Source organism: Salvelinus sp. IW2-2015, linkage group LG6.2 (genome assembly GCF_002910315.2).
Source record: "Salvelinus sp. IW2-2015 linkage group LG6.2, ASM291031v2, whole genome shotgun sequence".
Taxonomy (NCBI): domain Eukaryota; kingdom Metazoa; phylum Chordata; class Actinopteri; order Salmoniformes; family Salmonidae; genus Salvelinus; species Salvelinus sp. IW2-2015.
Window position 1 is genome coordinate 21,820,616 of NC_036846.1, and position 20,504 is coordinate 21,841,119.

The following is a 20,504-nucleotide window of genomic DNA, read 5'->3' on the forward strand; positions in this document are numbered from 1 at the left end:
CTCAACCCTAACCCTAACTCCCAGCCACAACCAAACCCTGGCAGGATGTCAGTTACAGTTGATAGATTGAGCATAAATCACCTATACTGGATTAAAGTGGGACCTAGACCCTCTGTACAATATTTTACTTAACTCTTAACTCTTATCTTGGCTACAGGTGAACACTTTGGGAAGTTTGGTGTGATCTACTATGACATCAACCAGACAATAACCACGGCTGTGATGACCCTCAGCAAGCACTTCGACACCCACGGGGCGCATCAAGGAGGTGCAGTACGAGATCTTCAGTCCCTGAGTACGATGACGGTGCAGTACGACAGTATGGGACGCGTGGTGTGAAGAGGAGCTGAAGATAGGACCGTACGCCAACACAAACACAGTACCGCTATGAGTATGACGGGGACGGGACACGCTCAGCGGGGTGAAGGTAGGAGATTTGACATTACCAGTGAGATACTAGTCCTGCAGTAGTGAGCACCAAATCACAATCCTAGAAGATTACTACAGACCACTTCCTGAAACTTTAGACTTGATTAAATGTTGTTGTTCTTTGCAAATACACACAGTATGGGATTCCTTTTCACTTTACACTTCAGTTTTGATTTTCCTATGTTGACTACCTGACTTTAAGCCCTTGTCTTCTATAAGGAGCATAGGCCATTGATTCTGCTACGCACCTGTGTTATTAAAGAGTTGACTTCAGGTGTTGGTTTTTAAAGAGATGACATAATTAAGAGTTGACTTCAGGTGTGGTTATTAAAGAGTTGACATATTAAAGAGTTGACTTCATGTGTTTTTAAAGAGATGACATATTAAAGAGTTGACTTCAGGTGTGGTATTAAAGAGTTGACATATTAAAGAGTTGACTTCAGGTGTGTTTTTAAATAGTGTTACATATTAAAGAGTTGACTTCAGGTGTGGTATTAAAGAGTTGACATATTAAAGAGTTGACTTCAGGTGTCTTTTTAAAGAGTTGACATATTAAAGAGTTGACTTCAGGTTGTGGTGATTAAGAGTTGACATATTAAAGGAGTTGACTCAGGCTGTGGTATTAAAGAGTTGACATATTAAAGAGTTGACTTCAGAGTGTCGGATTAAAGAGTTGACATATTAAAGAGTTGACTTCAGGGTGGTATTAAAAGAGTTGACATATTAAAGATTGACTTCAGGTGGTATTAAAGTAGTTGACATATTTAAAGAGTTGACTTCAGTGTTTTAAAGAGTTGACATTATTAAAGAGTTGACTTCAGGTGTGTATTAAAGAGTTGACATATTAAAGAGTTGACTTCAGGTGTGTTTTTAAAGAGTTGACATATTAAAGAGTTGACTTCAGGTGTGGTATTGAAGAGTTGACATATTAAAGAGTTGACTTCAGGTGTGGTATTAAAGAGTTGACTTATTAAAGAGTTGACTTCAGGTGTGTTTTTAAAGAGTTATTTTCATTGTCTATGCCTCCAGGTGAATGACTGGTCCACGTGGCGCTACAGCTACGACTTGAACGGTAACCTGCACCTCCTCAACCCCGGGAACAGCGCCCGCCTCACGCCGCTCCGCTACGACCTCCGAGACCGCATCACGCGCCTGGGCGACGTGCAGTACCATCTTGATGAGGATGGCTTCCTGAGCCAGCGAGGCTCGGATGTCTTCGACTACAACTCCAAGGGCCAGCTCCTCAGAGCATATAGCAAGCTACCGGGAGGCTGGAGCGTCCAGTACCATTATGACGGACTGGGAAGGAGAGTGTCCACTCGGACCAGTCTGGGACAACACCTCCAGTTCTTTTACGCTGATCTGAACCACCCGGCTAGAGTCACACATATATTTAACCACTCCAGTTCAGATATCGCTTCACTGTACTATGACTTGCAGGTAAGGCTACCAAATTGTTAGGGAAAAGTGTGTTCATCTACAGGCTACATGTGATAAATACTATTCATCGTGATTGTGTTATGACTTTGTTATCGTTGTGATATAACCAAGCTTTTGTGATGCTATCATTACGTTATGGTAATGTCTGTGAGTTATGGTGACGTCACCAGGGCTTAATTTGTCAATCGTGAGGTGCCGGAACAAAAAGTGAGCACTAAAGGAGGGTGACCTGGGGAGTTCTGAGGTACCAGAATGCATGAGAAAAAAAATCCCCTTCATAATAAAGGATTGCATATCATCACATTTGCGTAGTGGCATAGAGCAGTAGAGTAGAGGCACTTTGGGAAACATTTTTAGTAGCTTACGGTCCAGAAAAATGTTGGCCTTTTTATAAACACATTTCATGCAAATCTACTTAATTTTAGATGACTGGAGACTGTAGCAGAATCTTTTTTAATACCTCACAAATTATCAAAATGGCAGGCTACTTTGACACTGGCAAAAATGACCTTGTCTTGAATCCATCAATAGGCTAGTCCTAGGTGTGTGGAGACACATATTGTAGGCTACAATATGAGGATGAAATTATAGTCCTAAAAATGCTTTCCAGTTTCACTGACTCACCCAATGATGCGCAGCTCACTCACTGGTGCTTGTCGATGCACTCGTGCCAAAAGCCTATCTCTCTCTCACTTTTGTAAAACAGTATTTGGAAGTTGATCAAATATTTTGGTAGCCTACAGCACAGTCTTTTCAGCAGGAGCCATTTGCTTTCCAACCTGTGTTTTCCCTCGATTGTATTTGAAATATTGCGAAAGGCTTGCTTTGTCTGCGTAGTGTTTTTTGTATTTAAATGTATCAGGGATGTTGCAGTTCCTCATTCTAGTGTGGCAGACCAGAGGGTTTGATCAAGACGTTAGCCCTGTCGGGGAGGGGGCGGTCGTCAGTGCGATGTACGTCTCCCTTCTCGATAGGGTATCCGCTTTCCCATGCTTCGCCCCTGACCTGTGCACAACAGAAAAAGAGAAGCGGGAATGGCTTCGGGATATCGGGTGGCATAATCTACTATAACCAGGATATACCGGGATGTTTTTATCAGGGGGCACACTGTCCATATTGATGCGTTCAAACAGCACTCCAATGATCAGTAGGGGAACCAGCAGGTTCCGGAAGTGTGCTTTGAGGCGGTGATTTGACACTCCGGGCAGCTGCGGCAATATACTTCCATGGCCTGCCTCATCCCGGAACAGCGGAACCGGGCGGTGATCCTTTCCCAGGTCTTCTCCATTCCCAGGTGCRCCCTCAACAAATGGGTGTGGGCCAGCTGAATAATGGTTCCGACGTACCGGCGGGGCAGCAACAGCACCTCTCGGACTTCCCCCTTTTTGAGCGACACCTGATACAACAGGTTATTTTTKATTTGGAAATGGGGGTATCGCCAGTCACTCACCCCTGGAAGAAGCTGGCCATCCACTGCTATCACTTCCCACTAAATGGTCCCACTGGGCAGTCCCAAACTGTACCCTCAGAGGTCCCTCAAAATCGAGGAGAGGGAGTATAGGCTCCTCCTCCGGTTGTTCACCAGGTGTGGATGGTTCTGGCGCCCCCTTGGACGCCGACTCTGGGTCCGTAGACACGCGGTTGGCAACCGCATGCTTCCGGGCCACGCAGGTGACGGTCCATCCCTGCTCTCGTCGGTCGCCGGCTCTTACTTTTTTTCCCAGCTCGTGCCTCCACAGTGCTGTGAACATCGGACAATCTCTTCCCACGAGGAGGGATACCGGCAACTCAGGTACGGCACCCACCACCATCTGGCAGCTCCCTTGTGGCGTTACGATGGTGGCCTGCCCGGTCGAATACCTCTTGGTTTCACCGTGGACACAGGAGACGGACATCTCCTCACCACGGTCAGTCGGATGGGCCAGCAGGCGTGCTTGTACGAGCATTACCACACTCCCGGAATCCAACAGAGCCTGGGTGTCACGACTGTCGACTTTCACAGGTTCGCTGTGGTTCGCTGTGGGTCCAACAGGAGGTGAAGTAGTTTACTGCGTTGCCCGACTCGTCTCCGGGGCCTCAACTCCTCTCGACCCAGGCAATTTCATGCAAGGTGTCCCCTGGCGCTACACTCAAAACACCTCCTTTAGTCTTCTCCCCTGGCTGTCTCTCCGTGGGTCTGCAGTCCTTTAGCCCGGCTCACTGTCGGATTGTACGGTGGTGGGGTCGTCCTTCCATGTCCTCCGACGGCTCCTGCATCCCCTTCAGCAGGGCCTCGGTATTCTGGTGCGGCTCCCAAGAGGTCCTCCAAGGCTTGCCGCCCTCTTCATGCCTGTAAGAAGTGATCCATGACCGATTTTGTCGATAACGGGGAGGGTGGCTACGTCGGTTAGGAGCCATGCCCTGGTGATGCGCAGTAGGTCGCTCATCTGTGCTCGGGAGGAATATTCGGCCATGAACCTCTAGTTGTGGACAAGTTGGGCCTGACGGGCTAGGCTGTACCGGTGTCGGCTGAGTACCTCCCTCTTGAGACAGTCGTAGTTAGCCGCCTGTTCGGTGTTGAGGTAATAATACACCTTTTGGTCGTCTCCGGACCGGAACGGGGCCAGCAGACTTGCCCACTTCGCCTTGGACAATCCTTCCCATAGTGCTGTCCGTTCTAACGTGCAGAGGTAGGTCTCGATGTCGTCATCCTCCATTAGCTTGATTATAAAAACTGATTGGGTTGTGATTCAGTCTGCGTTTCTCCTCACAGCTTCCTGATTTCCTCAAGCAGGCTTCTGTAGACACTGTTCTTCCAGCGTTCCTTCCTGAATGTCCTGTGGCGCTTGTTGGGCCCGAACGAACTGAGCTATCAACTCATCAATGCTGATACTACCTAAACGTCAACCCTGGTCTGACCACGTTGTCAGATTTTCCCTCATTCTCCACCACTTGTGGCAGACCAGGGGGTTTGATCAAGACGTTTACACAGATCAAACACAAGTGTGATACCTCAGTTTCAAGGGTGTTTATTTAAAACATTAAAGAAAAAGAAAAGAAACCAGTCTCCTCCAGGAGACCTCTTCTGGATTACCGCGTTCTGGGCTCCGGGGAAAGCTGTCTCCTCTGGGGTAAAACACAGAGCCCCTTGGTTCTAGTAGACCATGAGGACATTTATCCAGTAGCAACCTCTTACTACCTCCAACCCTCCCGTGTGCTGCCCTCCTGACAGCTTTATGGGACCCGTACGGCTGGTGATCAATCAGCCCCTTGATTACTCACCAGCCTCAAATCAGCCTGAATTAGTCCTGGCCGGAGGACCCATCGAGACCTGGCACAGCCAGCAGAGGGAGCCTCAGACGCGTAATGTAGACTCTGTCTGTCACCAGGCCTCGACGAGTCTCCCCCTGGTGGCTTGTCCGCGGTACACCACACTAGTTATGTGAGAGATACTGGTGCACTTCTCACACAGCCACGGCCACTCGTTGGTCTGAAACATAGGTTACAATGTTGCGCAAATCATAAATCCGGGCCGGCAAACCCAAATCATCTCTTAGAATATTAGGCCTGGGCTCTAAAAAAAAACTGTTTCACATTTAAAAAAATTGTGGGGGCAGGAAAATTAATAAAGATATAAAATTATTTTTCATGCCAGGAGAGGTACCGAATCCGGCCAAATAGATTCCGGAACAAAACAGTCCAAAATGAAAAGGTGCTGGATCCTGTTCTGGCAGGATCCTACTCAAATTAAGCACTGGACGTGACTGTCTGTGAGTTATGGTGATGTAACTGTCTGTGAGTTATGGTGATGTAACTGTCTGTGAGTTATGGTCCCGTGTGGTCCCGTGTGGCTCAGTTGGTAGAGCATGGCGCTTGCAACGCCAGGGTTGTGGGTTCATTCCCCACGGGGGGACCAGGATGAATATGTATGAACTTTCCAATTTGTAAGTCGCTCTGGATAAGAGCGTCAGCTAAATGACTTAAATGTAATGTAAATGTAAAATGTTATGGTGACGTGACTGTCTGTGAGTTATGGTGACGTGACTGTCTGTGAGTTATGGTAACATGACTGTCTGTGAGTTATGGTGACGTGACTGTCTGTGAGTTATGGTGACGTGACTGTCTGTGAGTTATGGTGACGTGACTGTCTGTGAGTTTGGTGACGTGACTGTGGAGTGTATGGTGCGTGACTGTGATTATGGGTGACTGTCCTTGTGAGTTATGGGATGTTAAAGCCCGTACTGCTTCCCCTCAGGGTCATCTGTTTGCTATGGAGGTGAGTAGTGGAGAGGAGTATTACATCGCCTCAGACAACACAGGAACACCACTGGCTGTCTTCAGCAGCAACGGACAGATGATAAAACAGGTAATCAAGATGACAGTAATAAAAATACTATTAATGATCATTATTTTGTTGCATGATTGTTAAATATCTCAAGGCCCGTTATCCAATGTTAAGATAAGAAAAGATAAATTGGTACTTGATGTCCAGAGAGTACATTTGATTGTTCAAATTAAAATACAAAACTGACCAAGTAACCCAACTTTGTCTTTCCTATTTGCCCAAAGGGGATAAAAGTTGTAGTGAATTGAAGTGAAACATGCACCTGTGTTTGTTGTGACCTCCAGGTGCAGTACACAGCGTACGGGGAGGTGTACCTGGACTCTAACCAGAGTTCCAGCTGGTGGTTGGGTTCCATGGGGTCTCTATGACACCCTGACCAAGCTGGTCCACTTCACCCAGAGGGACTATGACGTCCTGGCAGGCCGCTGGACCTCGCCAGACTATGCCAGCTGGCCCAAGATCGGCAAGGACCCTGCACCCTTCAACCTGTACATGTTCAAGAACAATAACCCCTCAGCGACGTGTTGGACATCAGAACTACGTCACAGGTAGAGCGTCTTGGATCCTTGAAAAGCGCTTAATAAAACACATTATTGTTATTACAGGTAAAGGAGAGAGAGCTGAGGGGGGAGATGTGTTATCATTGTCACCGTGTACTGTGGTTCTCTTTGTTCTTTTTCATTTAGATTCGAGAAACATCCCAAAAAATACATACAATATTTACTACACCTTAAAATATGTTCCCTAATGCTACACAGATTATTAGAGCATTTTCAAACTTCTTAACATTTTCTAATATTTCTATGACTTGCTAGCTGTATTAAAAACATTTTTAACTATGTTGTCTTTGCTCCCAGACGTGAAGAGTTGGCTGGTGATTTTGGTTCCAGCTCAGTAACATCATTCCAGGGTTCCCCGTCACACACCCTCTACTTCGTGGAGCCTCCCTACGAGCTGCAGGCCAAGCAGGACTGTGAAAACGGACAGGTGAGAAGGCCTGGGACAGCCTGTACTTATTCTATGTTAAACAGAATCTGAAACATACTGTCGCGAGCTAAATGAGGCCTGCTATTACAGAAACTGGTCCTCTCTCTTTCTCTCAGAGCCGGATGAGACATTGAAGATACTGTGGGATCACTAATATGAACCTTCAATGATTACAGGGAAATCTGGACATTAATAGATGAGAATAGCCTGTAAACCAAACAGTATAAGTGTTATCCTCGCTGCATTCCTTCTGCTTGACCAGTGACCTTAACCCCTCTTCTACCCTGTCTCTCCTGTAGCTGATAACGGGGGTGCAGGAGCAGCGGAGCGCCACAACCAGGCCTTCATGGCCCTGGAGGGACGGCTCCTTAACAAGGACCCCCGCGACCGCCGGCGACAAGCCCGGCACACTGTTCGGCACATCAACACCCCATCATCGGCCGGGGAGTGATGCTAGCGCTGAAGGAAGGACGGTGGTGGCGGCAGTTAGCTCCATGGCAACCGACGACAGCCGGAAAGTGCCTTAGTCCTCAATGGCGCCATCTACCTGCATGGAACGCACTACACGCAGGCCGGACATGACTGTCACTTCTTCGATTAAGTCGGTTCGGCCGATAGTGATTTATCTGGCGCTGGGGCTGACCAACGGACGCAAGGCGCTGGAGAGCAGGGTCAACGTCGACTGTGAGCGGGTGGGGGAGGGTCGCGGCGTCGCGCCACAGTGGAGTTTGCGGTGCCGTCGTTAACCTCAGCGTGCGGTATGGCTAGCGCTGGACGTGGTGGATGAGGAGAGGGTGAGGCTGCTGGAACTAGCCCGGGCAGAGGGCCCTGGCTGGGGCCTGGCTGAGGGAGCGGCAGAGGCCAAGGATGGGAAGGAGGGGAGCCGGCTGTGGACGGAGGGAGAGAAGCAGCAGCTGCTGACGCGCGGGGAGGGTAACAGGGGTATGATGGGTATATGTTTTACCCGTGGAACAGTACCCAGAACTGGCTGACAGCAGCACCAACATCCAGTTCCTGAACAGAACGAGATGGGCAAGAGGTAACAGCCTCCTGGAACTGGGATGGAGGACTGGCTGACTCTTTCTCTCTCACTGACTCTCCTCCCCTTCTCCTCCTCATCCCTTTCATATTCTCACCCTAGTTACTAGTTCCTTCCTCTCTTCGCTCCCCCCCACCTTCTCCCCCTTTCCTCTCCAACCCCGCAGAAAATAAACCAACAAATGGGGTTTCTCACTGAACGCTGCAGGGACTTTTGAAAAGAAGAATATACTAGAAAACTTTTTGTTGTTGTTACTTTTACTGCCAAGGGCAAAACATCTAACATTTAGACAGAAGTTTACTTTATTTGTTGTTGAAAACAAACTGTGGAGAAAGGCACTCATGAACCTTGAAAAACAAACTGTTGCTTAATAACTAAGATTCCCGTTTTTAAAAAAAGAAATCGATATTTTCACCCATATTTTTGGGGACTTTGAGGGCGTAATGACAGACTCTGAACTGATGGTGGCGCTGTGTTGTGCTGGGTGCTCTGGTAAGGGCCTGCACCTGAAATTAACTTGTAGATCAAAGGGACCAATAGGGAGGCAGAGCCACCACAGGGCCCAGCGAATCACAACACTGATCAGAAGAGAAGATCAGCAACAAGCACCGCAGCGTCACGTAAACGGAGTAAAACTACTAGTCATCTGTCTCAGGCCTCCCATTCTCCACCACAAAACTGTTCTCAGCTATTGCAGCAAACATATCCTAGCAACCAATACTCACACCACTGAGATCCTTTAACTCATAAAGACTTCAAACAAAAGAAAACGAAAACTTTAAAGACACAAAGTTGGAGGGGGAAAAAAATATTGTGAAAATGTATCAGAATGTGTCCATATGTGTCAGACTACTACACTACAGTTCTAATTACCACACTACAGTTCAGACTACTACACTACAGTTTCTAGATTACCACACTACAGTTTCAGACTACTATACTACAGTTCAGACTTACTACACTCAGTTCAGACTACTACACTTCAGTTCAGACTACTATACTACAGTTCAGACTACTACACTACAGTTCAGACTACTATGCTACAGTTCTAAATTACCACACTCAGTTCAGACTACTACACTACAGTTCAGACTACTATACTACAGTTCAGACTACTAACTTCAGTTCGACTACTATACTACAGTCAGACTACCATACTACAGTTCAGCATTATTACACTACAGTTCAGACTAATATACTACAGTTCAAACTACTACACTTCAGTTCAGACTACTATACTACAGTTCAGACTACCATATTACAGTTCAGACTACTACAGTTCAGACTACTAGACTTACAGTTCAGACTACTATACTACAGTTCAGACACTACATCATCAGACTACTATACTACAGTTCAGACTACATACTACAGTTCAGACTACTACACTACAGTTCAGACTACTACACTACAGTTCAGACTACTACACTACAGTTCAGACTACTGATACTACTATCAGAGCTACTATTCACAGTTCAGACTACCACCACTACAGTTCAGACTACTACACTACAGTTCAGACTACTACACTACAGTTCAGACTACTATACTACAGTTCAGACTACTACACTACAGTTCAGATACTACACTACAGTTCAGACTACTACACGTACAGTTCAGACTACTATACTACAGTTCAGACTACTATACTACAGTTCAGACTACTTACCACTAACAGTTCAGACTACTACACTACAGTTCAGACTACTACAGTTCAGACTACTACAGACTTACATTCAGACTAATATACTACAGTTCAGACTACTAAACTCAGTCAGACTACTACACTACAGTTCAGACTAATATACTACAGTTCAGACTACTCATAGCATTCAGACTACGTACTACAGTTCAGACTACTATACTACAGTTCAGACACTACCACTTCAGTTCAGACTACATACTACAGTTCAGACTACACTACAGTTCAGACTACGCGACTACAGTTCAGACTACTACACTTCAGTTCAGACTACTATACTACATTCAGACTACTATACTACAGTTCAGACTACCATATTACAGTTCAGACTACTAAACTACAGTTCAGACTATTACACTACAGTTCAGACTACTACACTACAGTTCAGACTACTATACTACAGTTCAGACTACTACACTACAGTTCAATACTACACTACAGTTCAGAGTACTATACTTCAGTTCAGACTACTACACTACAGTTCAGACATATACTCAGTTCAGACTACTAAACTTCAGTTCAGACTACTTACAGTTCAGACATACTACACTACAGTTCAGACTACTACACTACAGTCAGACTACTATACTACAGTTCAGACTACACTACAATTAGACTTAAATATACTACAGTTCAGACTATTACACTCAGTTCAGACTACTATACTACATGCAGACTACTATACTAAAGTTCAGACTACTACACTACAGTTCAGACTACTACTACAGTTCAGACTACCATATACAGTTCAGACTACTACACTACAGTTCAGACTACTATACTACAGTTCAGACTATCTATACTACAGTTCAGACTACTACACTACAGTTCAGACTACTACAGTTCAGATCTACTATACTGCAGTTCAGACTATTATACTACAGTTCAGACTACTACACTACAGTTCAGACTACTATACTACAGTTCATACTATACTACATCAAACTAACTACAGTTCAGACACTATACTACAGTTCAGACTACTATACTACAGTTGAACTACTACACTACAGTTCAGACTACTATACTACAGTTCAGACTACTACACTACAGTTCAGACTACTAACATGACAGTTCAGACTACTATACTACAGTTCAGACTACCAGTAGTTACAGTTCAGACTACTACACTACAGTTCAGACTAACTATACTACAGTTCAGACTACTTACTACAGTTCAGACTACCATATACAGTTCAGACTACTACACCACAAGTTCAGACTACTACACTAACAGTTCAGACTACTAAGTACTACAGTTCAGACTACATCACTACAGTTCAGACTACATATTACATTTCAGACTACTACACTACAGTTCAGACTTACTACACTACAGTTCAGACTACTATACTACAGTTCAGACTACTATACTACAGTTCAGACTACCATATTACAGTTCAGACTACTACACTACAGTTCAGACTACTACACTACAGTTCAGACTACTATACTACAGTTCAAACTACTACACTTCAGTCAGACTACTATACTACAGTTCAGACTACTATACTACAGTTCAGACTACCATATGTACAGTTCAGACTACTACACTACAGTTCAGACTACTTACACTACAGTTCAGACTACTATACTACAGTTCAGACTACATTACTACAGTTCAGACTACAGTTCAGACTACTACCAATACAGTCAGACTACTACATTCAGTTCAGACTACTATACTACAAGTTCAGACTACATACTACAGTTCAGACTACCATATTACAGTTCAGATACTACACTTAACAGTTCAGACTAACTACACTACAGTTCAGACAACTACACTACAGTTCAGACTACTACAAACTACAGTTCAGACTACTACACGACAGTTCAGACTACTACCACTAACAGTTCAGACTAATAACTACAGTTCAGACTACTACACTTCAGTTCAGACTACTACACTACAGTCAACAATATACACAGTTCAGACTACTATACTGCAGTTCAGACTACAGTTCAGAACTACTACACTACAGTTCAGACTACTACACTACAGTTCAGACAACTACACTACAGTTTTCAGACTACTACACTACAAGTTCAGACTACTACACTACAGTTCAGACTACTACACTACAGTTCAGACTATATACTACAGTTCAGACTACTACACTTCAGTTCAGACTACTACACTACAGTTCAGACTAATATACTACAGTTCAGACTACTATACTGCAGTTCAACTACGTACTAATCGACACTATTACTACAAATCAGACTACACACTTACATTCAGACTACTATACTACAGTTCAGAACTACGGCTACTACAGTTCAGACTACTACACTTCAGTTCAGACTACTATACTACAGTTCAACTACTCATACACAGTCAACACCATATTACAGTTCAGACTACTACACTACAGTTCAGACTACTACACTACAGTTCAGACTACTACACTTACAGTTCCAGACTACTTACTACAGTTCAGAATTACTATACTACAGTTCAGACACTTACACTACAGTTCAGACTACTACACTACAGTCAGACTACTTATACTCATTCAGACTCACTACAGTTCAGACTACTACACTACAGTTCAGACTACTACAACTACAGTTCAGATATACTATACTACAGTTCAGACTACTACACTACAGTTCAGACTACTATACTACAAAGTTCAGATTTACTATAACTACAGTTCAGAACTACTACACTACAGTTCAGACTTACATACTACAGTTCAGACTACACAGCTTCGACTACTACACTACAGTTCAGACTACTACACTACATTCAGACTACTATACTACAGTTCAACTACTACAGCTCAGACATTACCATTACTACAGTTCAGACTACTTACACTACAGTTCAGACTACTATACTACATTCAGACTTGTACACTACAGTTCAGACCACTCTACTTAATACTACTACAGTTCAGACTACTACAGTTCAGACTACTACCTACTGACTACAGTTCAGACTACTACACTACAGTTCAGACTACTATACTACAGTTCAGACTACTACAGTTCAGACTACTACACTACAGTTCAGACTACTACAGTTCAGACTACTATACTACAGTTCAGGGTGTTACGTATAGTAGCGGTAGAAGCAGTAGTTGTGTATGTTTCAGTCGCAGTAGAATTGTGAAACTTTCACCAAGGCACTTCTGTACAGAAACAATCTAAAAACACCTACCATACACTAAGTCCAGAATACATACAGAACTAGTATTATCAAAAGCTATTTATATGATTTTATTATTTGTACATGTATTTATTATTCGTAGTACTAAATGACAATCATGAAGGGAGTCACTAGTTTTATCGAAGAGGACTTTACGTTTATTTTATTTTGTAAAATATGTTAGAAATGTTCAATATGGTTTTTTTTGTATTCATTTAAACATTTGCTCCCAGAGCAAATAATAGTCACACTCCAAAATAATAGTTTATGTAAGAAAGTGTAAAAAAAAAAAAAAAAAAAAMGATTTATAATTTAAATGAAGTCTTTAAAACTGTGAAACCTGTTTTTTGGAAATATATCTGGATGTACAGTGTATAGACTTACCTTTATGCAGCAGCAGCACAGTAGAATATTGTTCAGAATATCCCGTGTTACATTTCTATTGAGGAAGTGGCTTGTAATGTGCTAACCTTTAGCTGGTATTACCTACTCTAGAGTTGTGTGACTCTAATCATATCTATTATCCCAATATCTACAATATCAATCCCCAGTTTGTTGTTTTCCACTGTTATTGGTTTTGTTTTGATGCAGAGATATTGCTGTTCTAGATCCCAAAAAGCGTAGAAGCGGATTGATTCATGTCACTGTGAAGAGGCTCGTTCAGTACTGGATGTCATAATGTACCAAATCACTATTATTGATTTAATAATAACAATAACAACAAGGAAGGAATAACAATGATTCTTATACACTGAAAAGAGACTCTTCTGAGAAACTTATCAATAAAAAGTAATTGTTTACTTCACTCATTGGCGTCAAGTTTTATTTTCCTCTTTACTGGGGGCCCATACTTGCAAACATTATCAAATAAAATGTTATTKGTCACATACACGTGATTAGCAGATGTTATTGCGGGTGTAGCGAAATGCTTGTGCTTCTAGCTCCGACAGTGCAGTAATATCTAACAAATTACACAACATATACCCAATACACACAACTCTAAGTAGGAATGAATTAAGAATATATACATATGGACGAGCAATGTCAGAGTGGAACATACTAAAATAGAGTAGAATAGTATAGAATACAGTAGAATATTATAGAATACAGTGTATACATATGAGATGACTAATGCCAGATATGTAAGCATTATTAAGTGAATGAGATACCGTAGAATAGTATAGAAAACAGTATATACACATGAGATGAGTAATGCCAGATATGTAAACATTATTAAAGTGACTAGTGTTCCATTCCTTGCCAGTGGTTCCTAGTCTATGCCTATAGGCAGCAGCCTCTAATGTGCTCGTGATGGCTGTTTAACAGTCTGATGGCCTTGAGAGAGAAGCTGTTTTTCAGTCTCTCGGTTCCAGCTTTGATGCACCTGTACTGACCTTGCCTTCTGGATGATAACGGGGTGAACAGGCAGTGACTCAGGTGGTTGATGTCCTTGATGATCTTTTTGGCCTTCCTGTGACATCGGGTGCTGTAGGTGTCCTGAAGGGAGGGTAGTTTGCCCCCAGTAAGGCGGGCAGACCGAACCACCCTCTGGAGAGCGTTGTGGTTGTGGTCGATGCAGTTGCCGTACCAGGCGGTGATACAGCCCGACAGGATGCTCTCAATTGTACATCTGTAAAAATGTTTCAGGGTTTTAGGTGACAAGCCAAATTTCTTTAGCCTCCTGAGGTCCTCTGTTGCGCCTTCTTCACCACGCTGTATGTGTGGGTGGAACATTTCAGTTTGTCTGTGAGGTGTATGCCGAGGAACATAACACTTTCCACCTTCTCCGCTACCGTCCCGTCGATGTGGATAGGGGGATGCTCACTCTGCTGTTTCCTGAAGTCCACGATCTTCTCCTTTGTTTTGTTGACGTTGAGTGAGAGGTTGTTTTCCTGACACCACACTCCGAGGGCCCTCACCTCCTCCCTGTAGGCCGTCTCGTCATTGTTGGTAATTAAGCCTACCACTGTAGTGTTATCTACAAACTTGATGATTGAGTTGGAGGCGTGCATGGCCACGCAGTCATGGGTGAACAGGAAGTACAGGAGAGGGCTCAGAACGCACCCTTGTGGGGCCCCAGTGTTGAGGATCAGCGGGGTGGAGATGTTGTTACCTACCCTCACCACCTGGGGGCGGCCCGTCAGGAAGTCCAGGACCCAGTTGCACAGGGCGGGGTCGAGACCCAGGGTCTCGAGCTTGATGACGAGTTTGGAKGGTACTATGGTGTTAAATGCTGAGCTGTAGTCGATGAACAGCATTCTCACATAGGTATTCCTCTTGTCCAGATGGGTTAGGGCAGTGTGCAGTGTGGTTGCGATTGCGTCGTCTGTGGACCTATTGGGTCGGTAAGCAAAGTGGAGTGGGTCTAGGGTGTCAGGTAGGGTGGAGATGATATGGTCCTTGACTAGTCTCTCAAAGCACTTCATGATGACGGAAGTGAGTGCTACGGRGCGGTAGGCGTTTAGCTCAGTTACCTTAGCTTTCTTGGGAACAGGAACAATGGTGCTGTACTCTCAAATGATTGGCATCTTACATTCAAACAATGAATCCTGATCTAGGATAACTTTTAAAACATGAAATAATTTGGCTTGCTCTAAAAGGATTTGGCTAAAAGCAAATAGTCATTTAGTTCAGTTACCTTTCTTGGGAACAGGAACAATGGTGGCCATCTTGAAACATGTGGGCACAGTAGACTGGGATAGGGATTGATTGAATATGTCCCTTAACACACCAGTCAGCTGGTCTGCGCATGCTCTGAGGACGCGGCTAGGGATGCTGTCTGGGCCGGCAGCCTTGCGAGGGTTAACACCTTTAAATGTTTTAATCACGCTGGCCACAGTGAAGGAGAGCCCACAGGCTTTGGTAGCGGGCCATGTCAGTGGCACTGTATTGTCGTCAAAACGAGCAAAGAAGTTGTTTAATTTATCTGCGAGCAAGACGTCGATGTCCTCAACGGGGCTGGTTTCTTTTGTAATCCGTGATTGACTGTAGACCCTGCCACATACGTCTCGTGTTTGAGCCGTTGAATTGCGACTCTACTTTGTCTCTATACTGACGCTTTGCTTGTTTGATTGCCTTGCGGATGGAATAGCTACACTGTTTGTATTCGGTCATGTTTCCAGTCGCCTTGCCATGATTAAAAGCGGTGGTTCACGCTTTCAGTTTTGCATGAATGCTGCCATCAATCCACAGTTTCTGGTTAGTGAAGGTTTTAATAGTCACAGTGGGTACAACATTGCTGATGCACTTGCTAATAAACTCGCTCACCGGCTACCCGGAACATATCCCAGTCCACGTGATCGAAGCAATCTTGAAGCGTGGAATCCGATTGGTCAGACCAGTGTTGGATAAACCTGAGCACGGGCGTTTCCTGTTTTAGTTTCTGTCTATAGGCTGGGAGCAACAAAATGGAGTCATGTTCAGATTTGCCGAAGGGAGGGCGGGGGAGGGCTTTGTATGCATTGCGGAAGTTAGAGTAGCAATGGCCCAGAATGCTACCAGCCCGTGTCGTGCATTCGATATGCTTATAGAATTTAGGAAGCCTTCTCATATTAGCATTGTAAAAATCCCCAGCTACAACAAATGCAGCCTCAGGATATATGGTTTCCAGTTTACACAGAGTCCAGTGAAGTTCTTTCAGGGCCGTCGAGGTATCTAATTGGGGGGGATATACACGGCTGTGACTATAATCGAAGAGAATTCTCTTGTTAATAATGCGGTCGGCATTTGATTATAAGGAATTCTAGGTCAGGTGAACAAAAGGACTTGAGTTCCTGTATGCTGTTGTGATCACACCTTCGCAATCACCTGTCTGCCTCCCCACTGGAGTCCAATCCCTGCTATCACCCATCTGCCTTCCCACTTGAGTTAAATACCTGCATCCACCTCCCCACAGAGGTTCAATTCCTGCATCCACCTCCCCACTGGGGTTCAACCCTTGCGTTCACCTCTGGTCTGCCTCCCCACTGGGGTTCAATCCCTGCATCCACATAACAAGGCTACAGTTGAAGTCGGAAGTTTACATACACCTAGGTTGGAGTCWTTAAAATTCGTTTTTCAACCACTCCACAAATTTCTTGTTAACAAACTATAGTTTTGGCAAGTCGGTTAGGACATCTACTTTGTACATGAAACAAGTAATTTTCCCAACAATTGTTTACAGACAGATTGTTTCACTTATAATTCACTGTATCACAATTCCAGTGGGTCAGAAGTTTAGATACACTAAGTTGACTGTGACTATAAACAGCTTGGAAAGTTCCAGGAAATTATGTCATGGCTTTAGAAGCTTCTGATAGGCTAATTGACATCATTTGAGTCAATTGGAGGTGCACCTGTGGATGTACAGTTGAAGTCGGAAGTTTACATACACCTTAGTCAAATACATTTAAACTCAGTTTTTCACAATTACTGACATTTAATCCTAGTAAAAAATTGCCTGTCTTAGGTCAGTTAGGATCACCACTTTATTTTAAGAATGTGAAATGTCAGAATAATAGTAGAGAATTATTTCAGCTTTTATTTCTTTCATCACATTCCCAGTGGGTCAGAAGTTTACATATACTCAATTAGTATTTGGTAGCATTGCCTTTAAATTGTTTAACTTGGGTCAAATGTTTCGGGTTGCCTTCCAGAAGCTTCCCACATAAAGTTGGGTGAATTTTGGCCCATTCCTCCTGACAGAGCTGGTGTAACTGAGTCAGGTTTGTAGGCCTCCTTGCTCGCACACGCTTTTTCAGTTCTGCCCACAAATTTTCTATGGGATTGAGGTCAGGGCTTTGTGATGGCCATTCCAATACCTTGACTTTGTTGTCCTTAAGCCATTATGTCACAACTTTGGAAGCATGCTTGGGGTCATTGTCCCTTTGGAAGACCCATTTGCGACCAAGCTTTAACTTCCTGACTGATGTCTTGAGATGTTGCTTCAATATATCCACATAATTTTCCTACCTCATGATGCCATCTATTTTGTGAAGTGCACCTGTCCCTCCTGTAGCAAACCACCCTCACAACATTATGTTGCAACCCCCGTGCTTCATGGTTGGGAGGGTGTTCCCGTGTGGCTCAGTTGGTAGAGCATGGCGCTTGCAACGCCAGGGTTGTGGGTTCATTCCCCACGGGGGGACCAGGATGAATATGTATGAACTTTCCAATTTGTAAGTCGCTCTGGATAAGAGCGTCTGCTAAATGTCTTAAATGTACATTTCTTCAGCTTGCAAGCCTCCCCCTTTTTCCTCCAAACATAACGATGGTCATTATGGCCAAACAGTTCTATTTTTGTTTCATCAGACCAGAGGACATTTCTCCAAAAAGTATGATCTTTCTCYCCATGTGCAGTTGCAAACCGTAGTCTGGCTTTTTTATGGTGGGTTTGGAGCAGTGGCTTCTTCCTTGCTGAGCTGCCTTTCAGGTTATGTCGATATAGGACTCGTTTTACTGTGGCTATTGATACTTTTGTACCTGTTTCCTCCAGCATCTTCACAATGTCCTTTGCTGTTGTTCTGGGATTGATTTGCACTTTTCACACCAAAGTACGTTCATCTCCAGGAGACAGAACGCATCTCTTTCTGAGCTGTATGACGGCTGCGTGGTCCCATGGTGTTTATACTTGCGTACTATTGTTTGTACAGATGAACGTGGTACCTCCAGGCGTTTGGAAAGGATGAACCAGACTTGTGGACGTCTACAATTTTTTGGCTGATTTATTTTGATTTTCCCATGATAWCAAGCAAAGAGGCACTGAGTTTGAAGGTAGGCCTAAGGTTAGTCTATGTAATTTGTAAAGTGACTATGCATTGATAACAAACAGCGAGTAGCAGCAGTGTGTCAATGTAAATATGGAAATAATCAGTGTGGCCATTTCATTAATTGTTCAGCAGTCTTATGGCTTGGGGGTAGAAGCTTTTTGGTCCTAGACTCAGGTACCGCTTGCCATGCGGCAGCAGAGAGAACAGTCTATGACTTAGGTGACTGGAGTCTTTGACAATTTTTGGGGCCTTCCTTTGACACCGCTTAGTATATAGGTCCTGGATGTCAGGAAGCTTGGCCCCAGAGATATACTGGGCCGTATGCGCTACCCTCTGTAGCGCCTTACAGTCAGATGCCGAGCAGTTACCATACCAGGCGGTGATGCAGCGGGTCATGATGCTCTTGATGGTGCAGCTGTAGAACTTTTTGAGGATCTGGGGACCCATAGCAAATCTTTTCAGTCTCCTGAGGGGGAAAGGGTGTTGTCATGCCCTCTTCACAACTGTGTTGGTGTGTTTAGACCATGATAGTGATGAGCTTTGTGGGTACTATGGTGTTGAACACTGAGCTGTAGTCAATGAACAGCATTCTCACGTAGGTGTTCCTTTTGTCCATGTGGAAAAGGGCAGTGTGGAATGCGATTGAGATTGCATCATCTGTGGATCTGTTGGGGCGGTATGCGAATTGGAGTGGGTCTAGGGTTTCTGGCATGATGGTGTTGATGTGAGCCATGACAAGCCTTTCAAAGCACTTCATGGCTACCGATGTGAGTGCTACAGGGCATTAATCAATTAGGCATGTTACCTTTGCTTTCTTGGGCACAGGGACAATGGTGGTCTGTTTGAAACATGTAGGTATTACAGACTCGGTCAGGGACAGGTTGAAAATGTCAGTGAAGACACTTACCTGTTGTTCCGCGCATGCTTTGAATACACGTCCTGGTAATCCGTCTGGCCACGCGGCTTTGTGAATGTTGATCCCGGAACATATTCCAGTCTGTGCTAGTAAAACAGTCCTGTAGCGTAGCATCCGCCTCATCTGACCACTTCCGTATTGAGCGAGTCACTGGTACTTCCTGCTTTAGTTTTTGCTTGTAAGCAGGAATCAGGGGGATAGAATTATGGTCAGATTTGCAAAATGGAGGGTGAGGGAGAGCTTTGTATGCATCTCTGTGTGTGGAGTAATGGTGGTTTAGTTTTTTTCTTCCTCTGGTTGCACATGCTGGTAGAAATGAGGGAAAACGGATTTAACTTTTGCCTGCATTAAACTCACCGGCCACTAGGAGCGCCACTTCTGGATGAGCATTTTCTTGTTTGCTTATGGCCTTATACAGCTCGTTGAGTGCGGTCTTAGTGTCAGCATCTGTTTGTGGTGGTAAATAGACGGCTTCGAATACTACAGATGAGAACTTTCTTGGTAGATAGTGTGATCTACAGCGTATCATGAGGTATTCTACCTCAGGCGAGCAATACCTCGAGACTTATTTAATAGTAGACATCGCGCACCAGCAGTTACTGACACACACCCCCGACCCTCGTCTTACCTGACGTAACTGCTCTGTCCTGCCGATGCACGGAGAAGCCAGCCAGCTCTATGTTATCCATGTCGTCATTTATCCTCATCTACTGCTGTAGTCTAAATCACGGTGGTTACACAAGACTCGCCAGCCAAGGTCACA

At 44.3% G+C, this 20,504-nt stretch overlaps 1 pseudogene; it reads left to right on the plus strand.

Moving 5' to 3' along the window:
• LOC111965534 (teneurin-2-like) overlaps nt 1-9,117 on the plus strand; it is a 67,678-nt pseudogene extending 58,561 nt beyond the window's left edge.
• The last annotated feature ends 11,387 nt before the right edge of the window (nt 9,118-20,504 follow it).